General features: G+C 39.6%; 1 long non-coding RNA gene across 2 annotated transcripts in view; it reads left to right on the forward strand.

Annotated features, from left to right (window-relative positions):
* Window positions 1–13326, forward strand: part of LOC102152863 — an 86695-nt gene that overhangs the window by 602 nt on the left and 72767 nt on the right. The window contains exon 1 of one of the 2 annotated variants that reach the window (XR_005367234.1): window positions 125–378. The exons of the other annotated variant lie outside the window; for it this stretch is intronic. This is a non-coding gene — a long non-coding RNA (uncharacterized LOC102152863). Of the gene's footprint in view, window positions 1–124; window positions 379–13326 lie in introns of those variants that run through there. 2 annotated transcript variants of the gene reach the window in all.

Genomic DNA, 13326 nt, shown 5'->3' on the forward strand with positions numbered 1-13326 from the left:
AGGTATTTAATCTCTTTAAAGTGTTTCTACTCTTTTTTTTTTTTTTTTTTTTTTTTGAGAGAGAGAGAGAGAGAGCAAGGATCCAGGGGGAAAGTGCAGAGGGAAAGGGAGAGAGAGAATTTTAAGCAGGCTTCATGCTCAGCATAGAGTCCCACAAAGGGGTTTGATCTCACAACCCTGAAGCCATGACCTGAGCCGAAATCAAGAGTCAGACACTTAACCAACTAAGCCCCCCAGGTGCCCCACAAAGTGTTTGCCCTCCTAATTCCATCACAACATCTGGTGCCTGGAAAACCAAAGCTGTCACAGCATCAGAAAGGTATAGAGATGTGTGAGGCATAAAACAGAAGCTAAGAAACGTGGAGCATGGATACACAGGTATGGTAGGCAGACTATGACAAAATAAATTTAAAATAAGAATTCTGGGGGATCCCTGGGGGGCTCAGCGGTTTGGTGCCTGCCTTAGGCCCTGGGTGTGATCCTGGAGACCCGGGATCAAGTCTCACATGGGGCTCCCACCATGGAGCCTGCTTTTCCCTCTGCCTGTGTCTCTGTCTCTGTCTCTCTCTCTCTCTGGGTGTGTGTCTTTCATGAATAAATAAATAAAATCTTAAAAAAAAATAAAAATAAAAATAAAATAAGAATTCTATATTCAAGGGGAGGGAGATGGGGAGATGAATGAACTAGGTGAAGGGGATGAAGAGGTACAAACTTCCAGCTATAAAATAAATAAGCCATGGGAATGAAAAGTACAGCACAGGGAATATAGTCAGCAATATTGCATAAAATTGGCATGATGACAGATGGTAACTACACTTATTGTGGTGATCACTTTGTAATGTTCATAATTGTCAAATCACTATGTTGTACACCTGACACTAATATAATATTGCATGTCAACTATACTTCAATGGAAAAAATAATTCTATGTCCAAATATATTATAATTTAAATGTGAGAGAGAATAATGATATGTACAGATGGACAAGTACTTAGGAAATCACCAGCAAAAATATTTAAAAGTAATGATTAGAACATATACTTAAAGAAAAATGAATACAGAAGGAAGTAATGCTAGGTAATGAGTACTTATGAATAAAGAAAATAATAACATCTGGTGTCCAGATTAGACATGCAAATATACATATATACATAGTTTCTATAACAATCTGGAATTAAAATGCTACCAAACAGGTGATAAAACTTGGAGACAAGAACATAGCTAAATTTTGTTTCTTGAATGGATGGAAGCTATAAATACTGATTAAACTCAGATTTTGCTAGAAAAAAAAGTTCAGGCACTATTTAAGGAAATCACTAAAATAACTGAAACACTATCAATTTAACAGAGCAGGGAAGAAATTTTTTTTTTTTAAAGACAATAGACAATGGAAATAAATTAATTTTAAAAAGCCAGTGATATACTACTTACAAGAAATATTTCTCTCAAACAAAAAGGAAAAACATATACACCGGGTCTTATAAACCAAAAGAAAGACTAATTATCTTACTGTCAGATAAGCTGGAATTTAGAGCTAACAGGGTGAAAATATAATATTTCATATTAATAAAGCTAACAGTACACCAAGAGGGTGAAATATTTATGAGCTTTGTCTCCATCCAACAATACAGACAGAAAAAGGCCAAATGGAATTTCAGATAATTCCAAGTAATGGTGCATTATACTGAGTATATCCTCTGACAAAACAAAACAAAATGGAAATAAAGTGGGTAAAATCTCAATATCATGGACAAAAATTCTTGTTAGAAAAGTGATTCTGTTTTTTAAGAACTTTGCAAACCAATGATTTGATTTGATTTGTTACAGGTGAGAGCCGCGAACCATCGTGGTTTGGACAGGCTGGCCATATGATGTAAAACAGAACCCAGGCATACAAATCCAAACAAGACAGCAAAAATCTAGCTGTTGAAATCACTTACCAACAAAATTAAACTGAAGATTTCTTTTTTTTTTTTTTAACTAAGCTCTAAGCCCAACATCGAGCTCGAATTCACTACCATAAATCATGCTCCATTGACTGAGCCAGCCCAGCACCTCTAGAGAAAAATATTTTTAACATAGATTGTATAAGAGTAAAATAAAGTGAAATTAAACAAACAAAACACAAACTGAGAAGATCTGATTCAGCTATCAGTGCTGTGTTTTTCTAATGTGGAACGAGATCCTTTGATTTCAAAATGAGTGTCAAGAAAGCCGGAAGACAACTGAACACTGAAAAAAAAGTCACCATATTTGTGGGATAATCCTGGATAGTAGAAAGTGCCTATGAATCTAGAGTGTTCGTGGTTAAGTCAGAGGATCATTTTACCAGTCTATGAAAGCTGGTATTTTTCCTTGCTAGGATTCTGGGTGAGTCATAGCAGTAAATGTTCAGTCTCACTTTTTTCCTTCATGGGCACCTTTTCCCATACAAGGCTCAAATTTAGAGAACAGTGGGGTCAGGGTGATCAACAGTGTCAAGGCAAAATAAATAAATAAAGGATAAACAAGCCAATTGCCTTTACCAATGGGCAACCATTGTTATCTTGGAGAGAGAGATTAATATCAGAGAAGAGGGGCATAAGCCATGCCTTGGAGAGTTAAAGGAAGCTATTGGGGAGGACATAGAGGCAAATTGCTTGACTAATAATATATTAATTAATTTTCTTGGAAAAGTTAGGCCAAGGAGTGGATAAGGGAATAAGATAATAAGTTATAATGAGGTGAAATAATGTCTTTTGAAAATTATAAAATGACTTGTGTGATTCTGAAGGATGAGAGAGAAAAGGTGACAGATTGGTTTAATTTGGAAATATCTGCAGATGGAAGGAAGCAGTGAAAGTGTAGACTGTCCTAATGACAGCATGAGGGACATGAGGGAGAACCATGTTATGGGAATCAATAGCAGTGTGGCCGTGGGGATTTTGCCAACTGAGGCTAAGAGAACCTGGCTGGCTGTAGGGGTAAGACAGTAGAGCATCTATGAATACCCAATATTTGTGGGATCAACACCATCACCATGATTATCCCTGATACTGATACTTTGAGGATAATGGACAGATATAGCAGCCTATACGTTGCTGCTGCTGCTGACCTACCTTAATACAACTGAGAGGGGACATGACATAGGCGCATGTGAGTGCATGTGTGAACACACGTACACACTAGAGCGTCAGAGAGAGAGGCATTTTGGTTTTCTGAAAGTGGAAGACATGGAAAATGCTCTCCAACACCTACTTTCTGATTTGGGAAAAATAGCAAAAAAAATAAAAATAAAAAAGATGTATGATTTGTGATGACATAGTGGGTTTTATTTCTGAAAACAGCTGCACTATAACCTCTATGTATGGAATAAGGATAAGCTAAAGGCAGACAGGCGGACAAAAGGGTTGTGTGGAACTCTGGGAGAAGGAATGCTTGCTTTCTTCTCTCTCTCTCTCTCTCTCTCTCTCTCTCTCTCTCTCTCTCGGGAGAGCACAAGCATGAGCACAGGGAGGGGCAGAGAGAGAAGCAGGCTCTCCACTGAGCAGGGAGCTGGACGCAAGGCTTGATCCCAGGACCCTGGGATCATGACCAGAGCTGAAGGCAGATACTTAACTGACTGAGCCAGCCAGGTGCTCCAGAAGGAATGCTTTAATGAAATTATATTGAATGAGTGTTTAAGAAGCCTAATAGTCTAGCCTTGTCACCTCCACTAGTTATGGCAAGTCATTTATCGTCTCAATACTTCAGTTTCCTCACTTGAATTACAAGAGGCTGGTCTGAGTCATGTCCAAGGTCCTTTGAAGCTCATCCTGCTTCCTGCATAACTACTTAATTAATTGTGTGGCTCTGGATTCACTTGGAACTATCACATAACCATTTTAGACTTCAGGTCTCACTCACACACACAAACAACACACCCTTTATTTGGGCTCTGTGCGGCATGGACACCCTGTGAGGATACCGTGTGCATCGGTCCTTTAGCAAGTGGACTTCCTGCCCGGCATCATGCTAAGCACTTTACCTACATTTTTAGCTTTTCATTCTGACAACCACCATGGGAGACCTTTGGAGAATAATATTACCATACCTTTTTTTTAAGTATGGAAAACTAAAGCTCGGGGCAATCCCTCTGTGTAGGGATGATCTGAAATTCAAAACTGGGTCTGCCTGGTTCCAAAAATCCATCTTTTAAGCCACTTGCTATGTTAGTCTGTCCGGTCATAAAATGGGGTGAGATGTAATTCCTTTTGTTGATGTATGTTTCAGTGCTAACTAAAAACAACTCAGTGACCCAGACCTTTTCGTTACTCAGTTGTAAAAGCCTCTGTGGTAGCATATCAGTGAAGGTAAATATAAAATGGGAACCTTCATAGAAACGTTTATCTGATAAGTCAGTTTGAAGTATGTTTTCCAGACACATTCAATAGATAAATGCATCTCTTCCTCTTAAAGTTATTTATTGAAAAATAATGCAATCATTGGAGTAAATGAAAATTGCACCAGATAGGCTCAAATTTATATGGATGTACACCATAAGCAGTTTCATGGAAAATTGCTTCCAAAATTACATCCTTAGATGGGACCCCTAGAAGGGGTCCCAGAAGAACCCCATTAATAATGCTCCTTGAGGCCACATAAATTCATTTAGGATCTTTTGCTTTATGCAATTAGATATAGTAGAAAGCATCCAGCTTCTTAGAGATAGACTTAGTTAAGAAAAATATAGTGGGTTTTTAAAATAATCACTCTAGGCAGATGCTCCTACAACTGAAGGAAGATGTATCTCCAGTGAGAGAATTTGACCCAAATTATTAAAATCATGATTGGAATAGTGATAAGAAAAAGTTAAATAGCAATTTACCACTTACTAATGTGTCCAATTCCATAAACTCGTGTAATCTTTAGAGCAACCCTGAGAGGTGAATGAAACAGCTTTGTCCTTCCCTTTGTAGCAAGGAGGAAATCAAGTCTCAGAGATAGTGATTGATCCGGTCAAGGATAGGGCTAGTACATAGCATAGCTGGGACTTGAACTTTTGCAATTATTAGAGGAAGGGAAATGAGATTTTTAAAATATTTATTGTGGATCAGGGCCTGGGTCAGATTTTTACATGTTATTTCATCCAATGCTTCAAATTATATTCTTAATGGGTTTCTATCATGAGGACAAAGAGAGAAAGAGCACACACGAGAGCAAGTGAGTGCAAGAAGGAAAGCGAGAGAGAGTTGTTCAAGGTCACTCATTTATCTTCTAACAAATATTTATTGAATTGCCATGAAATATTCTTGGTTCACTGGATACAGTGATGAACAAGATGGACAAGTGTGAGTAAATGAAGGGGTCAGAATTTACACCCCGTTCATAAGAACACAAATTTATACCCTGTTCGTGGGCCCACAGAGATGACTACCATCTTCCTTCTGCTTTTCGTACTTAGAAGTATAGCATACCTACCCTGCGAAAGACCACAAATGGGTATTTGCATCTCTGCAGCTACAGAGAAGACCAAATAATGCCCAAATCCTAAACGATGACAAAATAGTGGTGGAGACTGAACTCACTTGCAGGAATCGGGGGAAAGAATCTGAGCCGACTGCCTCGTTTGCTGTCCCTGGCTTGGTGTCTTCCTTCCCTTTGGTGCGAGCACAATTGTACCCTCTTCCCTTCGCACGAGGTACCCTAACATAGTGCCTGATTCCTCCTCAGTTCAAGTGATAGACAAATGCAACCAGATGAGGCAAGAATGCCACTCTCAAGAAAGAGCTGGGCAGAAAGCAATGGCGGTTAGGCTTTGAGCCAGTCTCCTTGAACCTCCTTGATCATGATGTGTCTTTTCCGGTCACAGCCCTCCGAATCTTAAGGTATCATTAGTAACAGAATTCAAGAAACTTCACGGGAAAAAAAGTGTCTTGTATATTTCTGCCTCATTGACTCTCCATCTCATTTCCAATCTCATCTGAAAACATATCTTTTTCTCTCCTGACCGCATCTGCTAATTGCCCTCTCCCACGGCTATTATTTAACTGAAATATATGTGATCACTTTAACAAGGGTATTTAACTTCATGGGGTTGTTGAGATGCTGTTTTTAATAGTTTTAGGTTGAAATGTAAGTGGCTGAGGTTCTTAACCAGGAAGGGTCCTTATGAAAGCCTCATCAATCTTTTATCTAGAAGCCCTCCCTAGTCTTTTAAACCCATGCCCCTGAGAAGATTGGTTGAGCTTTATATTTATAGCTTATATTATGAAAACAAAATTAGTTTAGTTCCCAAATATGCATTTTTAATACGAAAGCTTTCTAAACTGTAGTTTTCCTATACTGTCCCCCGCCCCGGAACAGTCCATTATGACCTCCTCCCTGCTTAGTTTCAAATCTTGGTTTTAACCACTTTGTAACAATGTGCACCTTGACATGCTATTTATTTATTTATTTATTTATTTATTTATTTATTTTTAATTTTTTTATTTTTATTTATTTATGATAGTCACAGAGAGAGAGAGAGGGAGAGAGAGAGGCAGAGACATAGGCAGAGGGAGAAGCAGGCTCCATGCACCGGGAGCCCGACGTGGGATTTGATCCTGGGTCTCCAGGATCGCGCCCTGGGCCAAAGGCAGGCGCTAAACCGCTGCACCACCCAGGGATCCCCCTTGACATGCTATTTAAATAGTATGTCTCAATTTTCTCATCTTCAAAATGGGAATTATATACTTATTTTGAGGCTTCTATAAGAATTAAGTGAAATTCTGTCTAGAAAACTCTTTTTACAATGAAAGAGTTACGTTAGTTCTTATGGAGTGGAGAAGCACATATGATTCTCAGCAGTAATTATAGTAATTACAGTACAATGCAAATTCCATGAGCAACGAGTCATTGTCTACTTAATGCTATATATTCCTCACACCTAGAATTATGCTGGGCACATAATGAGCAATCAACCTCTCTGTGAGTGAAGTACCTTTCACCACCACAGAGTTGCTTACAACTTAGAAAGTGCTTGCAAATCTATGATACCATAAAATTCCCTCAACAGTATTCTACACAAATATGGCAAAGCATTTCAACCGGACATACAAAGGAGGGGTAGTTCACTATAATTCTGCTGCTCTGGGGTACTGCCTAAAGATCCACGCTACAGTGGATCACCCTCGACGTCCTTCTTCTTCTCACTACTCACAAACAGTGAGTGACCACATCCTAACAGTTCTGTCTCCCAGTTTTTTCTTAAAATATCACTGTTGCCATTGACACTAGTCAAACGGTTGGTATTTATCTGGGTGGCTGCAGCAAGTTCTGTTTAATAGCCTTCCAGATGCCACTCCACTCACTCACTTGCTCATTTCTGATATTCATGGGGCATCTACACCCAGGAAGGCACTCTGTTAGGTCCCCAGGAGAAGAGGTAAACCGGATATGACCCTTGCACTTACGCACCTTCTTTAATTCTAGTGGATCAGTAGGTGGACCTCTTGCTAGTGTCTACTGATCGGCCCCCTTGACGTGACATTCACGATCCTTCACTCAGTTACCTCTTCAAACTCCTTCATTGCCTTAACAATCTATTAAGCTGACATGGATCTTGACACATGACCCCCAAAGCCATAATCAGACTTTTGTTTTTTTTTTTTAATTCCAAGAACAAACCTCGCTTTTCCATGCTCCTGAACTTAGTGTTTTCTCTCTCTGAAATGTTCTGCTCAAACCACTCTTGCCACTTCTCAATCAGAAGTAACTGCAATGGAAATAGCTACGCTATGAGTGATCTCTCTCCTAGAAGCATAGTGCTAAGTACCATTTGTGGGTGTACATATATATACCCACACACATAATTACCTCTTGTGTAATTCTTAAAAGACCATTTTACTTATGAGAAAATTGAAATGGAAAATGGGAAGTTAATTAACTCACCCAAGGGCACAAAGATAGCCAGTGGCAGAGTATCATTCCAAACCTGGTTTGACTTTAAAGCCCATGTTCTTAACTGCTCTGCTTTATGACAAGTGAGCTTCTAATCATCCTCCAAGACCTAGTCCAAGGGCATTTAATCTCTGAAATCTCTCCTGACTTATCTAGGCAAAGACAGCAGCCCTGTCCCTTACATTTACTTTACACACATCTCTATGGTGGTATCCTTTGCATTTACCTTATATAAACATTTGCCCTCATTATCTGTTTAGAAACCTATCTCTGCTTCTTTGAAGTCATTGGTTTACTTATTCATTCTCGTATTCCTTCAGTTTAGCATCATAGCTACTCAATAACAGGTGCTCATTAAGTGGGTGATGAATGACTGACTGACTGAGCAGCACTTCCTGTTAAGAGCAGCGTCAATATGAGAGAAATAAGTGAGTTAGGTAGGTGGCAGTAGCTGATGAAGTCTTGAAGGCTCTGCTCACCAGGTCATCATGCAGGAGGAGTTTGACCTGACTGGAGAGAAAACCCAATCAAACATTGCTTGAAATAGTGGAGACAAAACATAAAAACAAAAACAAAATCCAGCTTGCTGCGCTTTACATTTTTCATCTAGTGGTTTTGGCATTGCACTGACGCTCAGAGCTACAGGTCAGGGCTAAGTTCACCTGGGCTTAATTGGAAAGTACATAGGTTTGTTTTGGGAATGCTCTAGGGAGCAGCTGACCAAGAGACCTCTGCTATCAACTTGAAATATAGCTATATGAGGATTTTTCAAAAAATAAAAACTTACTGTGTTTTTTTTTAGCAACATGCCTTCCATTTTTCTTGGCTATGTTTGGGATCTTTTTAGTTTAAAACAGAATGAAGACAACATGCACCAATTTGATCTAAACACTGTTAGAAGTGATGTGGAAAATATGTAGCCCAACAGCAGTAGATTGATTACACTAATGGCCCCAATTCTTCACCCTTCAAATCTATACCCTTTAGTCCAATCGCTTTGCAGTGCCTCCCACTCTGATTCTGAACCAAACTGTGTGACTGGGCAGGTGTTCAACTTTCCTGGTTTGCTCTGGAATGTCTTGGTTTTAGTATTGAAGATCTCACATTGGGAGAGGCTCCTCAGGCGGAGGGACATCCCTCAGTCAGAAACACCAGGATGGTTGACACCCTATTGGCCAGTGGGATGTGGCATAACAGAGACTAAGAAAGAACTTGCTAAGTGGGCTTGTCTTCTCTTTTGTGGTACTTCATCACCATGAAAAAAGAATAGCCTTCAGGAGAATGAGAAACACCCCGGGGGGAGGGAAGCCAAATCATTTAGTTTCCCCAACCCTGGACAGCCTAAATCTGCCACCAGCCTAAGAACTCTTAGGCCCTGTGAATAAACACAAAGATATGTTAGATATGAATCCAGGCTACAGAGACACTTAAATATGCAAATATAAGCAGAATTATAAGTAGCACATGATTTTTGCCTTTGCATACCTGAAGAATATCATTAGGGGAGCAGATTCATTTTTTTCTGTGCTAGCTGGGTGAAATTATGACCAGTGTAGAGACTCTATGTGAAGATAAATGTAGACGAACTTAGATTTCTTCATGAGGAAGAATTTTTTAACAATCGCAGCTCTTCGAAGCTGTCCACAGTTGGCTTCTTGAGGCAGTAAAGAGCTGTCCCTGCAGTTGGGATGTTGGTGCTGATGCTGGAAAGAGGGCTGACGTGCTGAACATGAAACCAAACTCTGGGCTCTGCACATATCTCATGCTCATAAAGTTGGTCCTGGCTGGGAGTAAACTACTCCAGACAGAGAAATTGGTATCTACAAAAACATGGATACATGAAGAGGCTTGATGTGTTTGGGGTCTTACTAGATTATGGCATATGCACATGGATATGATGCATAAATGGGTTTGTAGGTGGAGATGGAGACGGGCAACAAAGCAGAAGTGATAGTATGGTGGGTTTGTACCATGTTAATCCTGCTATCTAAGTACTGATTTTCCAAGGATCCCTTTCCCTGGGTAATTGAGGGTTACTATGGGCCACCAGAGTCATTTTATACAACATGTGAAAGGAGGAAGTGAAGTGGTAACCACATCCTGTTTGGACATGGAAGGTCTATGCAGGATACCAGGGGCTGTTGCAGATCAAACAGTGTTGCTTATCTCCCAGTCTCCCCTGAGGCACAGGTCAAGGGCTGGCTCGCAATTCCTCCGGCTCCCATTAGATTTCCTTAAGCTTTTCTAGCTTCCCATGATGAAGGGTACCAGCTTCTCCTGCTTCTCCTGCAGAAGACCCACATACTCCATTAGATTTGGAGGGCTGGAGGCATTAAAAGTGCAACACAGGTTCCATTTCATCCTTATAGGTTCCAGTTTGTCTTTGTAGGATCCAGGTTATCCTTGGTCTCCCTCTCTTCATGTCTATTTTTCCTTTTTGACTGCCTGCCATGCACACATCACTTCAGACCTAAATACCTACCAAAGAATCCACCTTACGCAGACTGTACAACCAGCACCCAGAACCATATAAGGTCAACTTCCTATAATAAGTCCCTAGAGCCAAGTCACTCTTAGTGGTTCAGCTTCTCTGGTCAAATTCTGATTGGTACTGATAGACCCTAGAAGATAAATTGTATATGACCTTTAAGGAGGTAGCCCACATGGGATTAAAAGACTGGGTTATGAAGTCAGACATAACTTTAGCTTGTAAATCCCCTTCCTTCCTGCCATTCTGTGAATTGTTTACCCTTAGCTTGTGGTATAGGAAACCTCCAAGATGACTCCCCATGACCTTCAACTCCCGGTATGTATTCCCTGTGTAGTCCCCTCTCATAGTATATCAGGGTTGGGGAGTATGATTAATAGAATACTGCACAAGTGATGGTGTGTTACTTCTGAGTAAAGGTCATAAGGACACTGAAGTTTCTGTCTCTCCCTCTCTTGGTTTATTTGCTCTGAAGGAAACCAGATGCCATGTTTCAAGGATACCTAGTTGTTACAGCTATGTGACTGAATTTCTGAGTCAATCCTCCAGCCCCAGTCGAGCCTTTAGATGACTTCACTCTGCCTTGTACTTATACATTGTACTTTAATACTTCATTGTAAACTCATGAGAGACTCACAGCCTGAACCACCCACCTAAGATGCTTTCAGATTCCTGACACTCAGAAACCATTTGAGATAATATTCGTTGCTTTAAGCTTCTAAATTTGGGAGTAATTTGGTATGTAGTAATAAACAACCAATATCTGGTATAATAAATAACAATTTCCTAGAAAGTAAAATGGGGGGAACTATAATACCCACCTTATTGGGTTGTTGTCAAGATTAAGGGCACACCTGTATAGAAAGCATTGATTGCTGTGTTGGGCATGTGGTAAATGCATAAATGAATGCTGTTCCTGCTGCCCCTGCTATTAGTGTTATTGCTGTTTTTGTCATGTCTTCCAAACTTGGTGTTCCACGGTCCCTTCACTCCAGGCTACAGGGGTAGGTATAAGCTTCATTGTGGAGATGATACATGTATTGGATCTTAAAATCTACCCTCTTATAAATTTATGGTGTCTGCCACTTGAAAATCACTGGGAGTGTGGTAGAGGTGGGCATGGAGAAGAACAGCTCCATACTTGGACTGTGTTAGGGTTGGTCTTCCTGGTGCAGGGAGAGCACACCCTTAACCCAAAGGAAGAGTCTTAACTTGAATTCAGAAAGCAGCTGACAACACCAGCTCACGTAGGTCCACCAGTGGCCCAAGGGCTAGAGAATATTAAAGATTGGGTATTAAAATCTGATGCCTGCCTCTTTGGGAAATTAACTTAGTTGGTGATAGAGAGTTATTGGAAAGTTGCAAGAAGCACGGGCACCTTCCCAGGACTTGATGGTGCAAACAAATTGAATGGCATTTAACATATCTAATTGTTAATGAAATGGAGTATTAATTGTGGGGTGTTAATTCCTTCCCTTCAGCAGTAGTTGCTTGCTTTGACTGGAAGTATTTGCATCAGAATAATAAAACATTGGGGCTTAAAGAGGTTTTCTAGATGAATGCATCCTGTACTTTTACAAATGTGGTAACAGGATGGAGAAAACTACAGGTATATAGATAAAAATAGTGCTGAATCTCTATCTTATTCTTTCCTGAAGGGGTTCTGGGCTGAGAGCTAACTTGCATTGAATAAATTATTTATTTTCTCTAAACCTCAGTTTCCTCATCTGTAAAACAAGAATAACATGCATTTTGTTATAGGTATTATGAGGATTCAAAAAATGCTTGGCCCATAGAATGTCCCACATAAAATGTAGTTTTAACATTCTTTGTTTTATATGTAGATTTCTCAATGTTATGGTCTTTATACCAAGCAGAAAAAGATATATGGATATTGTTGAGGCTGTTCATGCAAATAATGAGCTTTATCTAAAAATAGTTGCTTGCATTTTTTCAATGAATCAAGTAAAATTGCAAGATTTCAAAGATCACATTTTTACAAGCATCACTTTCCAGCTCTGCAATCCCTGAGGGTCAGGCCACGGCGATTACTTTCTCCAGGTTAGCTTACAATAATAGAAGAGAGGTTCAGAGGTTCCTTAGGAGGAGAAGGGTATCTATCAACAGAGATCAAAGGCCACCTCTACCATTTTTAATAACATGACCAGAATGTTATTCTAAGTACTTGATCCTCAACGATATGAGAATTAATCTCCTTTGGTTTTCTGAGTCCCACCATGTTTACCTTACTCTTTGGTTTGAAGTCTTCTTCCTCAAGAGCTGGGGAATTTTCATCCTACAAATGTTCCACCATTCATATTCTTTTTCTCTGGGAAATAACATTGGCCTAGTCAGATTATTATGACTAGGGGCATTTAATATGAAGAGAAAGGAATTTAAGAGAAAGGAAGAAGAACATGAAATAAGATAGATGATGTTTCAGAGAGGTAACAGAAGCAAGAGCTGAGAGCTGAATCATGGGCAAAATTTAAGTCACTGGAAGGATTAGTGAGAAGTCTGGATCTGGTACAAAGAAACCAAGTCCCCAAACTGGGAAGCAGTCAAGCAAGAAATTACAAGATAGTGCTTGGGAATATGGTCAGTTCATGTAATGGTGCAAAGCAGGATCCACCATGACTGTCTTATATCCATTGTGTTTAGCTTCTCATTTGGGGAAAAGGATTCAAACCGACTTTGTTGAAGACTCAATAAATTATATATATATATATATATATATATATATATATATATGATCACAATATATTTATCAGACTATTCTGCAATAGGCATTACTCTTTCCATTATCCAGTTGAGAAAATTAAAGCTTAAATTACTTGATTCCTCACAGTTCCATAATTAGTGAACACAGGAGCCAGAACTTGAATGTTGGATCTATACCTGCATAAGTACAAAGTCTGGATTCTCTCTACTATCAAGAT

The sequence above is a fragment of the Canis lupus genome, chromosome 11 (assembly GCF_011100685.1).
Source record: "Canis lupus familiaris isolate Mischka breed German Shepherd chromosome 11, alternate assembly UU_Cfam_GSD_1.0, whole genome shotgun sequence".
Classification (NCBI taxonomy): Eukaryota; Metazoa; Chordata; class Mammalia; order Carnivora; family Canidae; genus Canis; species Canis lupus.